The 17,342-nt window shown below is 39.3% G+C and overlaps 1 long non-coding RNA gene across 1 annotated transcript; it reads right to left on the reverse strand.

Moving 5' to 3' along the window:
• Positions 1-15,574: 15,574 nt before the first annotated feature.
• Positions 15,575-16,837, reverse strand: LOC121138176. The gene is made up of 2 exons (XR_005875351.1): positions 16,399-16,837; positions 15,575-15,916 (listed from the first exon to the last, which is right to left on the reverse strand). It is a non-coding gene; the product is annotated as an uncharacterized LOC121138176 (long non-coding RNA).
• Between the last annotated feature and the right edge of the window lie 505 nt (positions 16,838-17,342).

Genomic DNA, 17,342 nt, shown 5'->3' on the forward strand with positions numbered 1-17,342 from the left:
ATTTTGAAGTTTAACTTCGATGCAAAACGAAGAACTAGAGTATTCCTTCTTTAACCTGGAGTTCACAATTAGAGATAATAGTTAAAGTTTTAGTTTCTGTTTTCATTTCTACTTCCTATTCTTTTCTTGAAATCTTGAGTTTTTGTGACATTTTGCATTCAGGTTGTAATATAGGTTTCAGAGAACACAGTCTCGTCTACTGGGGACTACTACCTCACACCATTTTTCCAGAATGAATCTTACCACAATAGGTCAATTTTGACATTTACAAACATCTTTTGAATTGTTTTGAACATTTCATACTGTCTTATTGGAATATTGTAGTGCTAGTGTTCTCTAAAGCAATGGTACACATGCAATGGATTTCTCTATATTTGAGGAAAGGGGATTCCTTAGAATGACTTAGTTCTGGGGTCACTTTCATACTACAATGTCTAGCAGTCAAGGCAAGTTCAAAGTCCAGTACTTACTCAAACTAGAAGGTAAGAAGTGTCTTTTGGCTGGTGGTCAGTAATGCTGAAAGTGAGAAGAAGTATTCTGTAATTCCAGTGAAGCCAAGGAATTTCGGCAAAGTGAGGGGAGGCAGTAAAAGAGAAAAAACCTCCTTGTTTCATGGCCTTTCATACTCTGCATGGGAGGGAGAAGCCCAGATAATGGTGTTTCACCTGAACTAAAGTTCTGGATTAAAGGTGTGTGCTAACTGGCCTCAAGATCTGGATTAAATATTTGTCTCTTTTGGTGGTCTTGTAAAAATGCCTTTGCTTCATCTTGGCTTAATGTCATAGAGTTCAAAGCTATCCTTACTCTTCCAAGGTTAAAAATGTAAGACCAGAAGGTTTAATGCATGGCTACTGAAGGATTTTTGGTCTTAGTCAAGGATGTCTTATCTAAGTAACTAGAGACTTGATGTCATGCAGCGGTTCCTCTTAACCTTCAAGGCCGGTTAGTCTGAGATTTCATCTAAGGTGTGGTTACCAAATGTTAGGAAGAAGTCTTGTGACATTTTCCACTCTTTGTTTAAGGCATTTAAGAATGTTGAAGAAAAATCTTGGGGCATTCAATATTCAGTGAATTTCCCTCCTGACTCTGTTTTGTGTCTCTGTCTTTTCCATACTCCCCTCTCAGGTAAAAACACAATTTAATACAGACTGGCGCCACCAAGTGGGGCTACTCCAAATGGTTAAAACAGACTTTGGACCTCCAAAGTTCATTTTGGAGGTGTTATCTACCTACTTCAACTTAAGCAAATATTTTCTCACAAGCATACATTTCAAAGTTGAATTTTAGTTAGTTTAGTCCCAGAGTTAGGTAAATTGGGAACCAAGACTAGACATAACAATTGTATTTTTCTTATTGTGGTAAATCATTTTTAAAAGAGGGTATAATGTCCATGTCTGCACAGTTTTTTTTTACACTACTCATGGTGTTTCATGAATTCCTACCACAAACATGATCTGGCAAGAGGGTTTTTTGTTATGTCATCAGGGGGTCTCTGTTCACACCATAGAGGTCAAGGTGAAAAAAATTCATGTATGATAGACAGGAAGCAGAGCCAGGCAGAGACATCTCAAAGTGTTTGTTTTCTTTCCTGTCTTTAATCAAATACATTCCATTTCCAGTTCCTGCAATGGTTCCACCAAATTTGATTGGTTATTTTTCTTCTCCCCAGTAGATAATCCACCTTGGAAATACCCTTGCAGATCCAACAATGGTGTACTATGAGAAGATCCTAAATGCTTCCAAATTCCATCATATTGACTGCCAAAATGCAAATTTACAATACCGCATGCGTTGCATCCTTTACTGGTGACTAAATTTATAGTTATATGCTGCAGACCCTAAAAAATGAGGGGTATTTTGTTTTTTCAGCAGAATACATTGAACAGTTACTGAAGAAGGGGTTTTAGATGGTTCCACTTCAAATGTGTTCTGTAAATTGCCCTACATGTTTCATCTCTCTCCAGTTCATCATGCCTGAAGTGGCCCACTAAGAACTGAGGATATGAATATATCAGCTCAGGAGAAACCATTCTTAGTCTGTTTCTCCTGAAAGTTTCTCTCCAGTGCTGCTTCTACCTCACATCAGGACATAACATGAACATATTCCTAGAGAGTGGATGCTACCTCTCTCAGGAGACCAGAGACTCCCAGTGGCAGGAAGTACCAGATATCTTCATATAGTCTCTCATTCTAGGAACATGGCAGGTGCTGTTTTATTTGAGAAAGAAATTTCTGTGGATAATCTGACAGGTAAACAAAGATAATCAGTTCCCCAACAGGAGTTGCCACAGCATTTTGTTAGCAAAGGTGTTCTCATACTAGAGAAATTTACTGGTCATCACAGGAAAATAACTGACAGAATCACATAGAAATAGGTGAAGGCAAACACACACACACACACATACACACACACACACACACACAAATACACAGATGGATCAACTTGAGGAAATACTTAGAAAGAGACAGACAAAAAGTGATGGAAAAGGAGGGACAAACAGAGAATGAGAGACAGAAAGACAGGCACATAGGCAGGAACAAAGCGAGATGGAGAGAGAAAGTGTGAAAATGATAAAGAAGCAGAGGTTTACAGAGACTGAGAGACAGAGAGAAAAGAGACACTATAAGGACCTTCAGAGTTGGCCACCACCACATATTCATACACCCCAACAGAAAAAGTGAATGGGGATTTTCTCTCATTATGAATGTGTGTGCCTAATTGTAAGAATGACATATCCTGTGCTACAGGAAATCCAACAATGTCTGGCTATACACAGAAATACTATACACTGAAAAATTGCTCAGTCCTTGATTCTTTTTGTCTTTTAGATGATCTTGAGTAGATAATGGAATTCCAAAGAAGGTTCTATGCCACTAAAGGCAAGAAAGCCTGCAAACTTACTAGCAAGACATGAGCAAGCAGGAAAAGCATAAAACTTTATCTTCTATGCTTTTCATATACTTCTACCAGATGGTGGGGTCCAATTACAAGTATGTCTTCCTGCATCAAGAACCAGAATAAAGGAGTGGGTCTCCCAGCACAACATATATATAGTTCTTCTTACCTAAAATTAATCGAAATTACCTCACTTTTGTTCCCTTCATTTTCAGATTTTCATTTATTACAGATGTAGTAAAGTTGAAAACCAAGATTAGCCATTATAAGTCAATCCTTTCTCAATGTGACACACAGTCATTTCACCTTATACCCTGATGAATTTCCAAATGAAAACAGTAACCACCTCATAATTTCACCCAACATAATCAAATTATTTCATAATAATTGCAAATGCAATATATAATTAACGAAGTTATAAATTCACCTACATGATACAACTGTCCCCCAAACAACCACAAATTCATTGTTAATTTACAAGAGGTTACCATGTTCCTTGTGGGACAATCTTTTAGTATCTCAAACTTAAATATGATAACCATTGGTATTCACCTATGTACTGTTACATCAAATGACAAAGAAGTTGAAAGAAAACACACATATCTCTATGAACACATTTCTAAAATATACAACAGAATATTCATGCAAACTCTAATCTTCTTTTGTATAATTGTTCACGTGGCTTTAATTTGCATTTGTAATTACCTTCCTCTACTACTCATGGACCAGAATGAATCCATCCAGATCAGAACCCATAATTTTAGAAGGGCAAAATAATAAAGCTTCTGTATTTTGACATGTTGCACACCCCTTAACCTAACCTCTACCCTATGAAGGTAAGATGTTCTGCCAAGTTATTATATCACCACAATTCCACTGGAAGACCCCAATCCTTTGAAAACATTGACTTTGGGGGATGGAGTAAGAGTCCCAATTCTCCTATAAAAATGGATATTCTATGAAACCCGGATTTATGAAGAAAACCTATCACTGCAGAAAATAAGGATAACATAATTTGAGTACATTTTGGGTTGATGGTCTTTACTCTTCTTCTGTGGGTATGACAAAACCCATTCTTGGCGTGATCAAATGCCATAATAGTTGCTACCTCCCTTTTGGAGCAACAATCAAATGTACTCTTTGTTATCTTGTTCATTCATACCCACTAGCACTATAGATTTTTTTTAGCAGGTTCGCTTAAGACCTTAGAAGCACAAAGTGGCCTGGGAGAAGACTAAGATTTCAATTCAATGGAATGTTTCTTGTGGCTCCAGTCAGCAGTACTGCCACCAATCCATACATCACCTTTAAACAAAAATATCCAGACCAGAAGAACTGAAGGTCATGGGAAGAGGATGCAAAAATTTCACCTGGAGTTGAACAAGGGTAATAGTGGTTGAACTCCTCCCTTTTCTACCACCAGGTGTCTGGACCCATGGATCTTTACAAAGAACATAATATACCATATGTTGGTTTCTGAGTCAAAGCATATACTACCTCCTAGAAACATCTGCACCAGCCATCCTGGTTACTGCCACGTGATGGGAGACACGGATTTGGTTAGTCATTCTGTGACAGGTTTAGTAAAGTCATTATGAGCAAGGACACCAAATACAGAACTAGAATAAGTACCAACTCCAGTAAGACCAAAGTGCTATCCATTCACAGAGGAAGTAGTACCTGTAGTCTGCCTGGGGAATGGTAAAATTTCTTGGTATCTGTGTTGGTCTCTGATTCTGGCAGAACTGGCAATCAGCAACAGCTGTAACCAGGACAAACTTGTTGATTGGATGTCCATATTGTTGAGCCCATGGGTAACCCCCATCTCACCTACCTAGTCTTTTTTATCATGAGCACATCAGGCAATAACAAGGATAGCTTGGGAAAGAGGCTCCTATTCCACAGAATGTGTCATTCAATCTACTTGATCACTGATTTCCCCTTCTCCTGAAGTCACTTTTTCATGGAGATTTACATGGGTATCAGGGATCTTAACATTCTTCGGTCCTTTGCAGATCTTTCAAATTTTTCTTCCATGAATATTTTTCTCTGTAATTTTTCTTTATTTTTTCCTGTTTTGTTTTTATTTATTCTTGTCTTTTGCAATGTGTCCTGACCTCTCCTTCCTCTCTTCCTTACAGTCCTAGTACAGCCCTGTTTCCCTCTTACAACAGCGCAGGCCTCTTTACATAGTGACCAGAAAAATCTTTACCTGGTAGCTCGTACAGGTGGTAAACACCTTCAGAAATGTGGCATGATACAAAATTAACTCAAAAAATTAGTATCCCTGATATATACAAATAATAAATTCTCTGAGAAAGTAATCATAGAAATATCACCCTTTACAATAGCCAGAAAAAAACTGTAAAATATCTTGGAGTAATGCTAACCAAACAAGTGAAAAACTTGTATATTGAGAACTTTGAGTCTTTCAAGAGAAAAATTAAAGAAGATAACATAAAATGGAAAGACCTAATGTCCTGGATAGGCAGGAACAACATAGTAAAAATGGCAATCTTGCCAAAAGCAATCTACAGATTCAATGTAATGTCCATTAAATCTTAACACAATCCTTCACAGATATTGAAAGAACAATGCTCAAATTTATGGGAGTGTAAACTTGTACAGTCACTTTGAAAATCAGTGTGGCCATTTCTCAGGAAAATGACAATCAGTCTACCTCAAGATCCAGCAATTCCTCTCCTGGGTATATACACAAAGAATGCACATTCACACAACAAGGACACATGTTCAGCTATGTTTATAAGAGCTTTGTTTGCAATAGCCAGGACATGGAAGCAACTTAGATGTCCTTTGATTGAAGAATGGATATAGAAAATGGGGTACATTTTACACAATTGAGTACTACTCAGCAGTGTAAAAACAATGGAATCTTGAAATTTGCAGGCAATTTGATGGAACTAGAAGGAACCAACCTGAGTGAGGTAACCAAGTCAACCATGGTATGCGCTCACTTATATATGGATTTTAGACCTAGAACAAAGGATTACCAGCCTGCGATCCACACCATCAGAAGAGTTTGGATACAAGGAGGACCAAAAAAGAAGAATGCATGGTCCCCTGAAGGAGAGGAGGGGGACAAGAACTCTTGAGGAAGTTGGGAGTTCAGATCACTGGGGGAGTGGAGGATGAAGGTGGGAAGTGGAGAGGAGGAGAAGGGGGAAGAACAGGATGACTGAGACCGGGGAGGAATAGAGCAGGGCAAAAAAGTTAAACACCTGGAATCCAGTAGTGGTGATGGAACATAGATGACCAAAGGGGCCAAGACAATTATGGAGAAACATGCAGAGACAGTTGACCTGACCTAATGAGAGCACAGAGAATCTATTTGCAAAGCTGGGGAACCAGCTTTGGCCAGAACCAAGCCCTCTGAATGTGGGTGCCACATAGAATGCCAAGGCAGTCTATGGGACCTCTAACAGAGGAGCCACTCTTTATCCCTAGTACACAAATGAATTTTGGGCGCCCATTTCCTTTGGAGGGATACTATTGCAACCCAGATATGAGAAGGAGGTCCTGGGCCCTCACCAAAATGATGTGACAGACTTTGATGATCCATACATGGAGGGATTCACTATCCCTGGAGAATGGGTGGGGGTGGGTTGTGGGGTCAGTGGGAAGCATAGGAAGATGGGAGGGCTTGGAATTGGGGGATATGTAAATAAAAGTGCTTCTAAAATAAGTGTTTAGAGAAGGAAAAAAAATTTAGTTTCACAGAATAGAGTCAAGGCTACTAGGCACTGTTAGATCATTCCATTTGCTAAATTGAATCTTACATCAATAGGTAACTAGTTTTGAGAAGTACATAAAACTTTTGAATAGTTTGGAGCATAATGTATACTCATAAATATTGTTCAAATATGGCTGTCTAGAATAATAGAAATTACAGAATGAATCTCTCCATAAATGAAAAAGGGACTCATTAGAATTACTTATAACTGCATTCCTGCCCGTCCCACAATGACTAGCTGTGAAGGGAAAGTCAAAGAGTCCAGTACTTACTCAATCCAGGAGGTTGGACTTGTCAGATGGTCTTCAGTATATGCTGGAATTCCAAAGAAGTATTCTCTAATGGCAGTGATTGGGTGGATTTGCTGCAAGGTGGCTGCAAGTAGGAGAGTGAAACAGCTGCCTTCTTCCATGTCCTTTTATTTGCTTCCAGCAGAGGGTGTGTCCCAATTCAGGGTGTGTCTGCTAGTCTCGGATCTGGATTAAAGGTCTGTGTCTTCAGGTCTTATGATCAGGTGCAAATGTTTGTGTTTCCTATTTCTAAAGTTGGTATTTCAAGTGGATCTACCTACTCCAACTTATGCAGAATATTTCTCACAATTGTGCCCTCCATTTTAGGAATTCTGTTACTTCCATGTGTGGTTTCTTTAGGAAACAAGTATTACCATCACAAGTGCATTTTGTTTTTCTGAGTTAATCTTCCATAAATAAAGAAATTTTGTCCATTGTTACACAGTTAATATTTACTCTTCTCATATTGTTAATTAATCCTGCCAAGCCTCTGTGGTGGCACACACATTTATTCAGACTACTTGGGAGGCAGAGTCAGGAATAACTTTTTCAGTTCAAGACCAGCCTAATATACAGATTTAGTTGCAGGACAGCCAAACCTGTTACACAGAAAAACTTGATCACTGAAAAAAAAGATACTTCCCATAAACATCATCTAGGAAGAGGCCCTTTTCCTCAGTCAGAGCTGTCAGTGTTTGCAATAAGGAGGTGAGTTTGGAACAACCATTTATGGTGGCATTAAACAGAGCCAGGCTGGATCCTAATTTTATTCCAACCATACACACAGTCCCAAAGATAGCTCCACCAAAATTCATTGGGGATCTTGTCCTGCATCCTCAGTTAATCCTCCTTGAACACACTCTCCCAGATCCACTTTAGGGTGTGCTACAAGAAGATCCTAAAGACCTCTGAATGCACTCATGCAGGCTGTCAAGGTTCAGCTCCTCATTATTACATAATTTTCATCCTTCACTGGTATTTTCTGTCTTCTTCAACCTATGAACATCTAGGCTTAGTCTGCTGGGCTTAAAATTGCAAGATCATTCTGATTTGAATGGGGAGCAGAATATTTTCTTCCAATGTGGTATCTTGAAATTAACAAATATAATCCCTTCAAAAGAGTGATTTCAGGGATTTCCCCCTGGGGAAAAATCACCCATATTACTAAGTTGCCACCTGCAATAAGTTCACAAAAGGAAACAAAAGAAAAAATGAAATAATAAAAACCAATTGGTTGATTTATCCTCTATTGACAGATAAATAGTGTTGAAGCTAGACTTACAGGAGTTTCATACTGAGAATGGCTGAGCTGGATGAATCAATGAAATGATTTCCTTGTGGTCTAGGCTTAGAGAAACTCTCCAAGGCAACCCTAAGCAGAAAGAGATGACATGTAGGGAGAATGTTCTCATCACACTATAAAGGGCAATCCATCCCAAAACACTACCTCATAAGTTTCTGTTGAATATTGTCTATCTTTCATGGAAATAAAAATAACCTCTCACCTTTGAAGATCAGCAGAATAAGCATGAAATTTCTGAGGTGGATGAGGAGAGATCCCACCAATCGAGAAGGAGAATACAAGCTACTGAGAACTAATCTAAATGATTGACATGAGAAAGATTTAGGATAGTCATTAGTCACACTCTGAAGTGGGTCTGGAATACAGTTTTCAGGTAGTATTATGCAATAAATTAAATCAGAGAAATAAAATTGGTTATACATGATTTTAAAACAATACTTTTGAAGAGACATTACAATCAAGAAGAATATGTTAGTAGAAAAAACATGTAAGGATTAATAAAATGAAGTAGCCCAATTAGAGCTGGATTTCCCATTCTATAGAACCAGATTAAAGTTATGTATCTTCATTCTTCAAAGTTAAGTGTTCTTCAAGTTAAGCACCTAGTCTCACCTGGTTACATCGACTCCTTAATGCCAGATCTGCCAACAGCTGAAACCAACAAAAAGACACAGATACGTCACCATTTCCAGAGGATGATCAGTCAACAACTTGGTGATAGAATGTCTACATTAGATCACTTCTTCTGTGGAAGGGACAACACTTTGTCCTTATTGGAGTAGGTACAAATTCTGATGATAGATTTACATATCATGCATCTAATGATTTCACCAATACTACCATAACAAACGTCATACTTTGCACTTAGTATATCTTCTGTCCAAGGAACTAAATTCACACCCCAAGAGGTACAACACTGGCCAATAGACATGGAATCCACTGGTCGTACCATGTTCACCAACTTCCTAATCAGATGTCATAATACAAAAATGGAATGGCGTTTTGAAGTCACAGCTACATAGTCAATGAGGTAGCAAGAGCCTGGAAAGCAGGACTAGGATTTTCCAGCAGGCAGTATATGCTTTGAATCACAGTCAACTATAGGATTTGGTTTCTGCATAGACTAGATTAATGGTTCCAGCCACTAGGTTCTAAAAAGGGGGAAAGTTCCAATCAGTATTATTCTTAGAGATCTTTTGGGAGGAAAATTGCTTCCTGTTCCCATGATCTGAAGTTCAGATGGCTGGGACATTTTGGTTCCAGGGCTATGATATTGTGGTTCTTTTACTCCTCACTAGAGGCACAAATAATTAAATTGAACTGGAAGGTCATACTTCCCCAAGGCCCATTAGGTGTCTGATGTCTTTATGACACCAGAATAATTAGAAAATAACAATATTATCAGTGTTGAATTATCAATATATCCAAGAAAACATTGGATTTCTCATCCACTATGGACATTACAAAGTTTATGGCAGTTGGGTATGAAGTCTTGTATGGCTGCTGATAGTATCACATTGTCCAATGATTAATAATGATTGAAGATTACAGCAGTCTAATCCAGGAATAAGACAAAGGCAAAGACAATGAGGATATATATCAAAACTCAAAAGAGTCAAAGTGTATAGTACTCTTTTGTTTGAAGGAGAGTAAAGACCACCAATATTTAGAGTCAAATTATGTAAGGTTTATTTTCGGCCATCATCGGTTTTCTCCCTAATCAATGGTTTGAGAGAAGAGCCAGGCACATAAGAGAATTGGGGTTTTATAACCCTCAAAATGCCAGGCTAAGTGTTTACGAAGGGTTGTGGCTATTCCTGGGAAATTTGATAATGTAGGATCTTGGCTAAACTTTCTCACCAGGAGCCAAAGACAAATAGAAATACTGTTGGAGAGTATGCCTGATTGGGGGAATGAAAAAAGCAAAGATTACCTGTCTGTTTGCAGGTTAATTAGCGTTTCTCAGACGTCCAAAGAGTTATGTCAGGGCAAAGACTTTGGCTGCAGTAGGGTTATGGAGCCAGACATAGCCCTAGGCAGTAGTCAGGTACCAGAGGTCACCATGGACCTGGATGGCATCACAGGCCTATTAGACTATCATGGCACCCGTATGTCAAGTTGAGTCTTCCATTTGATTCATGCCAAATACCATAAGATTTTATTACATTTATTATTTCTTTTAAGTATATTTTCAGACAGGAATGGTGAGACAGAGGTTCTTTTCTTGTTCATTAGTGTTTTATATATCCATATCTACTGTAGAATATTATTTTAAGGCATATTACTTTTGTTTATGTTGCATTTGTTTAACTCTATAGCTGTGTTTTTTGCCTGGCTAAAACTCCTGCTGTTCTGATGAAGAGCTAAACATCCAATAGTGAGGCTGATGAGAGAATAGGTTGGGTGGTAGGCAGAGAGTATAAATAGCAGAAGAAATCTGGAAGAAGGTAGTTACAGTGCAACAATTACAAGTGGAAACAGGGGGCCAGCCAGTCACCTATCTACTCTGCCATCCACAGAGTGAGAATGAAAGTAAGATAAAAGATGTAATAGAAAGATAAAATCCTAGAGACTACTAGTAGGTGAGGAAATTTATGTTAAGAAAAGCTGTATAGGAACAACATGAGCTAATACTCTGCATTTGTAAGAAAGAATTAATTTTTGTATATAATTCATCTGGGAACTGGGTAGCAGATTCCATCAAAAGGCAAAGGAGCAAAAAGACAAAAGATTAAAAAGAGCAAAAACAACACAGGGCTATCTGTAATTCCAAGTGAAGGTGAGAATGGACTTTAAAAGATATATAAAGAATTTTGTTTAAATTTTGAAGCATAATGCATCTAATCCTTAGGGCGCTTTTTTGAAAAATGGCCTTTTTTAGATGTTAATTCTACTGATCCATAAGCATGGGAGGTCTTTTCTTTTTCTTGTGTCTCCTTCAATTGCTTCCTCAAAGACATGAAGTTTTTATTGTTCAACTTTTCCACTTGTTTGGTGAGGTACACCAAGATAGTATACATTATTCGAGGCTATTTTGAAAGTTATTATTCTCTGATTTCTTTCCCAATCAGTCTCTCATTTGTACATGGGAGTACTACTGATTCTTGTGAGTCAAATTTTTATTATAATATTATTACTGAAAATAGCCTTGATGAGTTGATATCCATGCAACTTATCCATGGACAACCCTATCTCAGTTACCATGGATACATTGATCCTAATCCCATGGGGCAATAACAAGGATGGCTTGGGAAAGAGGCTGAATCTACACAGAATATGACATCCTATCTTCTTGATTGCTGAAGTCCAGCTCTGCTGAAGTCACATTTTGATGCACATTTATATGGGACAAAGGGAACTCCACATTCTTTGCCTCTTTGCAGATCTGTCCAAATATTTCTTCATCAAATATTTTTCATTCCTATTTTCTTTATTTTTCCTTTATTTATTCTTCACTCATGCAATATATCCTGATCACTGCTCCTTCCTTTGCAGATATCTTACTTGTATAATAAAGAAAATTTGTAGAAAGAAAAGTTACTCAAGAACAGGCAAAAGAGTCAGAGACACAATGCACTCCCAGAGTTAGGAGTCCCACAAACCACCGAAATTAACAACTACAGCTTGCATATATAAAACTTGGTACAAACCTTTGCAGGGTCTGTGTTTGCCTCTTCAGTCTCTGAGCTCCTACATGTCCTGCTTAGTTGAGCTTTGGGCTGTGTTCTCCTGGTATCCTTATCCGTTCTGCCTGCTATCATCTTTCCCTTCCCCTCTGCCCAAGGGTTCCTTAAACAATGTTTAATATTTGACAGGAAATCTCAGTATCTACTCTCATCAAGTGCCTGAGAAACCTATGGGTATTGGGATATGCACCAATCTCTGAGTATAACAGAATTTCCTTGGGTATCATTTCATTGACTTTTTGGTCAAAAAGTCTGTTTGGTTCCACCTTATATCTCTGTACCTTCCATTTTCTGGTTCATCAACATCCAGGCAGTGTTGGACATCAGTTTGGGCTTCAAGTCAGACCAGTCATTGATTTGTGACTGCCACCACCTCTGAGCTACAATTGCCCCAGAATATTTTGTAGACAGGACAGATTGCAGGTTCAAAATTTGTGACTCATGCTTGTGGATTCCTGGGAATTTCCCTAGAGCCAGGTTTCTGAATAACCCAACAAATGTTCTCTCCATCACAGTCTCTCTTTCCTTGCTCAGTTCCCGTGCAGCCTCCCCAAAATGGACCATCCCAGACCCTGGTGCTCTTCTCCCAGCTCTCCTTCTCCCCACTGCATTCTAATAACAACCTCTTCCTTCACCCTCCACCGGTGTTCCAAATGTACACAGGAGACCTTGACTGTTTCCATTTTGGGGTGGGAGAATCCAGGCATTGATCTATTGGGGCCCTTGTTGTTTCCTAGACTCTATGAAGTTGTAAAGTATAGGCTGATATCCTCTGCTTTATGTCCAATATCTACTTATGTGTGAGTACATGGGATACAGAGCCAAACAGAGAATTCTGAACAGTACACTCTCTAGTGGCCAAAAGGCAAAGGAGGAACTATTCCATATCCTTAGCGATCAGGGAAATGAAAATCAAACCTCCTCTAAGATGTCATCTTATACTGGTCAGAATGGATTAGGTCAAACCATTATTGAAAATTTATGCTGGAGAGGATATGCTGTAAAGGGAACACTGCTCCTTTGCTGGTGGGAGTTCAAACATGTAAGCCACTGTGGAAATCTGGGTGGCCATTTGGCAGAATGGTGGGAATCTATCTAAGACAAGGCATAGCATAACAACTCTTGGGCATATACCCAAGAGATACAAAACCATAACACATGGACATCAACTATATTCATAGAATGATAATTTCTAATGGGCAGAACCTTAAATCAACCTAGCTGGCACTCCCGTGAAAACTGGATAAGGAAAAGATCATACATTTAAACTGTGGGATACCACTCAGGGGGGGGAACAATGACATCATGAATTTGCAGTCAAATGGATGGATATAGAAGAAAAGAATCCTGAGTGGGGTACCCGAAACACAGAAAAACCACCATGGCATATTTTGTAATTTTAATGGGTGATTTCTCTCCTCCCCAAATTTTGAGCTCCCATGCTTACTCTGCAGGACCTTTAAAACAAGAGAGTTTCCTCTTGTATATCAGAATATGTTCAATAGGTACTGAAGGAAAGGTGATGTGATGGCTCCTCTTCAAACGTGATCTGTAAAATGCTCCTCATACCTGTCATCTCTCTCCAGTTCATGATGTCTGGAGGGACTCACTAAACCAGGAGGAAAGGAAACTACCTTCAGTGAGACAATCCACTCAGTGGTTTCCAGCCTAGGTCTCCTGAAAGTCTGGCCCTGATGCTTCTCCCACCCCCCATAAATGATAAATCAATCAACTGAATATAAGCCCTGAAAAGTTGCTTACTCAGTAAAGCCCCTATTTCAGGTGGATAACTAGTAACACCTGTGGCTATTCTCTGTGGCAGGTTTCCCTTACCTCAAGAGTGTCAATTGAAAGGAAGCTAGGCTATCACTGCAAGGCCCCTCATTTGTCAGAAAAGTGCTCTAACTTGTGGTCCTGAGCTTGCTTCTGGAGAGTTGGGGCAGCCTCTCCTGGGGTAACTGGGAGCTACAGAGGCAGAAAGCAGCAACTCTTTTCACAGGCTAGCCATGTCAATAATGCCATTGGTGGTGGTTTAAATTTGGGTAGGTGGTTCTCTGAGTGACTTAATGGACACAAAGCATTCATGTCCCCACAGAATGAGGCTCACTTCTGGAACTTCACGAGAGTCCACATAACAGAGAAAATCACTTGTCGTGTGGGAGAACCTTACTGAACACATACACATGTAGTAGAGATATTTAAGCATGCAGAGAGTTAGAGAGAGACACAGCAGGATTTGCACACACTCACACAAACACACACACACACTAACACAAACATACAGAGAGAGAGAGATGAAGAGACAGAGAAAGTGTAAGCAAGAGAGAAAGAAGAGGAAAGACAGAGAGAGAGAGACATAGAGTGATACAGATTATGAAACACACACACAGCTTGAGGGAGAGAGAGACACACATAAACATTAATGTAGAGATGAGATTGTGACAAGGCAATGGACATGCAGACAGTTATCTTCATTCTAAACAGACAAGCACAGCATTGGTGGAGGTAAATAAATAGATTGAAAGTGAGATGCTCTATGACAGAGCTAGAGAAACAGACAGAAAGACAGTCAGGTTGACACACAGACAGAAAGACAGGCATTCTGTGTGTCACAGAGATATACATAGATGAAAGAATCACAGTGACGCACAGACAGAGTCACAGAGAAAGAGAAAAAAGACACAGACAGACAGATGGACAGATGGACAGGCAGAGACTGATAGAGATACAAGTTGAGGGACACACAGAGAGATGCAGAGGAGAGAGTTTCTTCCTAATCTACTAAATCAATGCATGGAATTTCTTTCCTCTAGGAAGAGGGACTCATATCCTGTGTGTGGGCAGTCTCCTACTCAAGATCAATCATGTTGAGAGTTTCTTTCAATCTCTGCTGGGAATTTGCTATCACAAAGCAATAAAGTTATGATTTCCTTTTCACCTTTTTAAGAAACAAACTATCTGATTTCCTGACTTTGGTGTAACTAGAAGTGTTAGAAAAAATAATATCAGTCTCCCATAAGGCAATTTATAAATATAACAAAAGAAACCAAAGAAAGCAAATTCTTTCTGCATAGTGGGTATGATTTGACTGTAACCCAGCTACAACACACACACATGGAAATACTGTCTTCACACTTTGGTGCCTAGATCATCAGGGAGCTTGGTTGGGAATAACAACTTAATCTATGCCTCCAGTGTAATTTGGGAAGAGCTGTCAAAGGAGAACAGAAAGTGTCAGGCATAGGAGGACAAGTGAGGGGTGGCAAAAGCCCAGCCTTTCAACCTGTCTAGCATAGAGAATTCGTTTTAACACTGGTGGGGATGGAAGAATTATTTTACCAATCTCTAAAAACGGACCCACAGTTCAGGTGGGGAAAGTATGGATTCACAATAAGTCAATGTCCTTGTCCTTTTTGAAAACCCATAAAGTCTATAGCAAAGACTAGACTACCAAAAGACTCTGCCAGATGCAGTTGTCTTCCTCGCCTTTGGCATCTGCTCGTCCAAATCCAGGTGCCAAGAAAGAGTAGTGAGGCTTTGTGTGAATGGTGTGGCCATGAGGATGCTCACCAAACTCTCACAACCTGAGCAGTACTGGATGAATTAATACAGGCTTCTTCAGACAGAAACACCACAGAATCCACAAAATGCTTGTCAAATTTTTTATTCATTTTATTGTGTTTGGTTTACAGAAATGGATGCACCCAGAGAGACAAGAGGAGGACTTCATTCCTCTGGATCTCCAGTTAGAGAAGTTTGAGAAGTCTAACTCATTTGCTGACAGCTGAACTCGTGGAACTGGTCCTCTGCAGGAGCACCAAATGCTTTGGCCAACTGAGTCAATGGCCCAGTCCCCACACACTGGGTCTGGAGGGAAAAACTGTCTTCCTTCCTCTTCCTCGTCTCTTGTAAGCACACATTCATGTTTGTTTTCTGCTTTGGTCTAAATCCTTGATCACATGCTCTGTTCTGTCTGATCCAGACAGGTTCCTGCAAAGAAACCCTGTTGGGATATGCTTGGGGCCAACAATCACACTGAGTCCCCAGTATCCGACTCAATGTAGGGAAAGCAAACCAGTACAGCAGCTGGATAGGTTAGACCAGAATGTGGTGCTCTCCCTACCCAAAACTGCGATTCAATGCATTTCCAGGCCTCACTTGTCGGCAGCTGCAAGCAGAGCATCTGCCTCATTGTGGAGGTCCATTGCCTTCCCAGTGTAAACGAAGCCCATCATAGCCTTGAAGGCTTGTGGCTCCAAATCGTGGATCTGCACACCCTGCCTAATGGCATAGTCTTACCTTTCCTCCTACAATTCCCCTTTTAGTCTAAAGAAGGTATTTAAACTTAAAACATAACTTACTTTGTCAATAAACAAAATGTCTCAACCATCTAAGCCTAAGCTTATCTAAATGTAATACACAAGTCTGAACACCTCCTTGCAATCCCAATCTTTAAGTAATTGAAAACTAACCCAAACAGGTGTAAACTTTCTTGCAAATCAAAAGTAGGAGAGGGAGTTTGGAATTCTCAAAACTACTTCCTGCTGAGATGGGTCAATGACAATCTCATGGGAACATGTGAGAAGAAAATTGGTAGTGTATTAAACTCTTAAGTAGGTTAGACAGTCTCTGTTTGGCAGGAGATGCTTGATGAAGTTCCTGATTGGAGTTCTAGTGTTGATGGAAGCTCTCATCTGAAGCTCTGGCCAGATTGTAGAATGTGCACTGTACTAGTTTCTTGGTCTGGAGATATGTTGAGTTATGTAGTTCCTAGTCATTTTGAGGATGCTGTTTGTCTGGTGGTGTCAATGACGTGTGGCAATTCAGATACATCAAGTTGAATCAGGTGGAGTCGATGAAGTAGAGCCCCATTCTCTTTCTGAAGCAGTTGAAGATTGCTTTCAGGAAATCCCTTGTTCTTTGGAAAACTCAAACATTAATGTTAACAAATTAATTTTTAACTTTTATATGTATGAATGCTACAAAAATCTTCTAAACTATTCAAATGTTATATATACTGCACAAAACTAGTTAACTATTAACCTAAGATCCAATCTAGAAAATGGAATGATCTAACAGTCCTACTAGCCTTGACTGACTTCTGTGAAACTAGTGTTGAAATCTGCATTGAACATTTAAGAGATATCAAATTTGCAAACTCATAGAAGTGGTACCACATAAGAAACATAACCTAAAACTCTAAATCATGTCAATTACTGTGTCTCACAGGGTAAATAAAAAATAAATTCCAATTTTTCAGTGTGGATCCAGCTTGAACTGCAAACTACCTCCAGCAGAAATATCTGTGCACAGTAGGAGGCATATTGGCAGGTAACCACTAGCAGCCACAGCAAATCTGGAGTCTAACCAGAGCAGTAGCGATTTTGCATTTTGAACATGCATTGTTTTATATATT

This window comes from Mesocricetus auratus, unplaced genomic scaffold (genome assembly GCF_017639785.1).
Source record: "Mesocricetus auratus isolate SY011 unplaced genomic scaffold, BCM_Maur_2.0 contig_9675_pilon_obj, whole genome shotgun sequence".
Classification (NCBI taxonomy): Eukaryota; Metazoa; Chordata; class Mammalia; order Rodentia; family Cricetidae; genus Mesocricetus; species Mesocricetus auratus.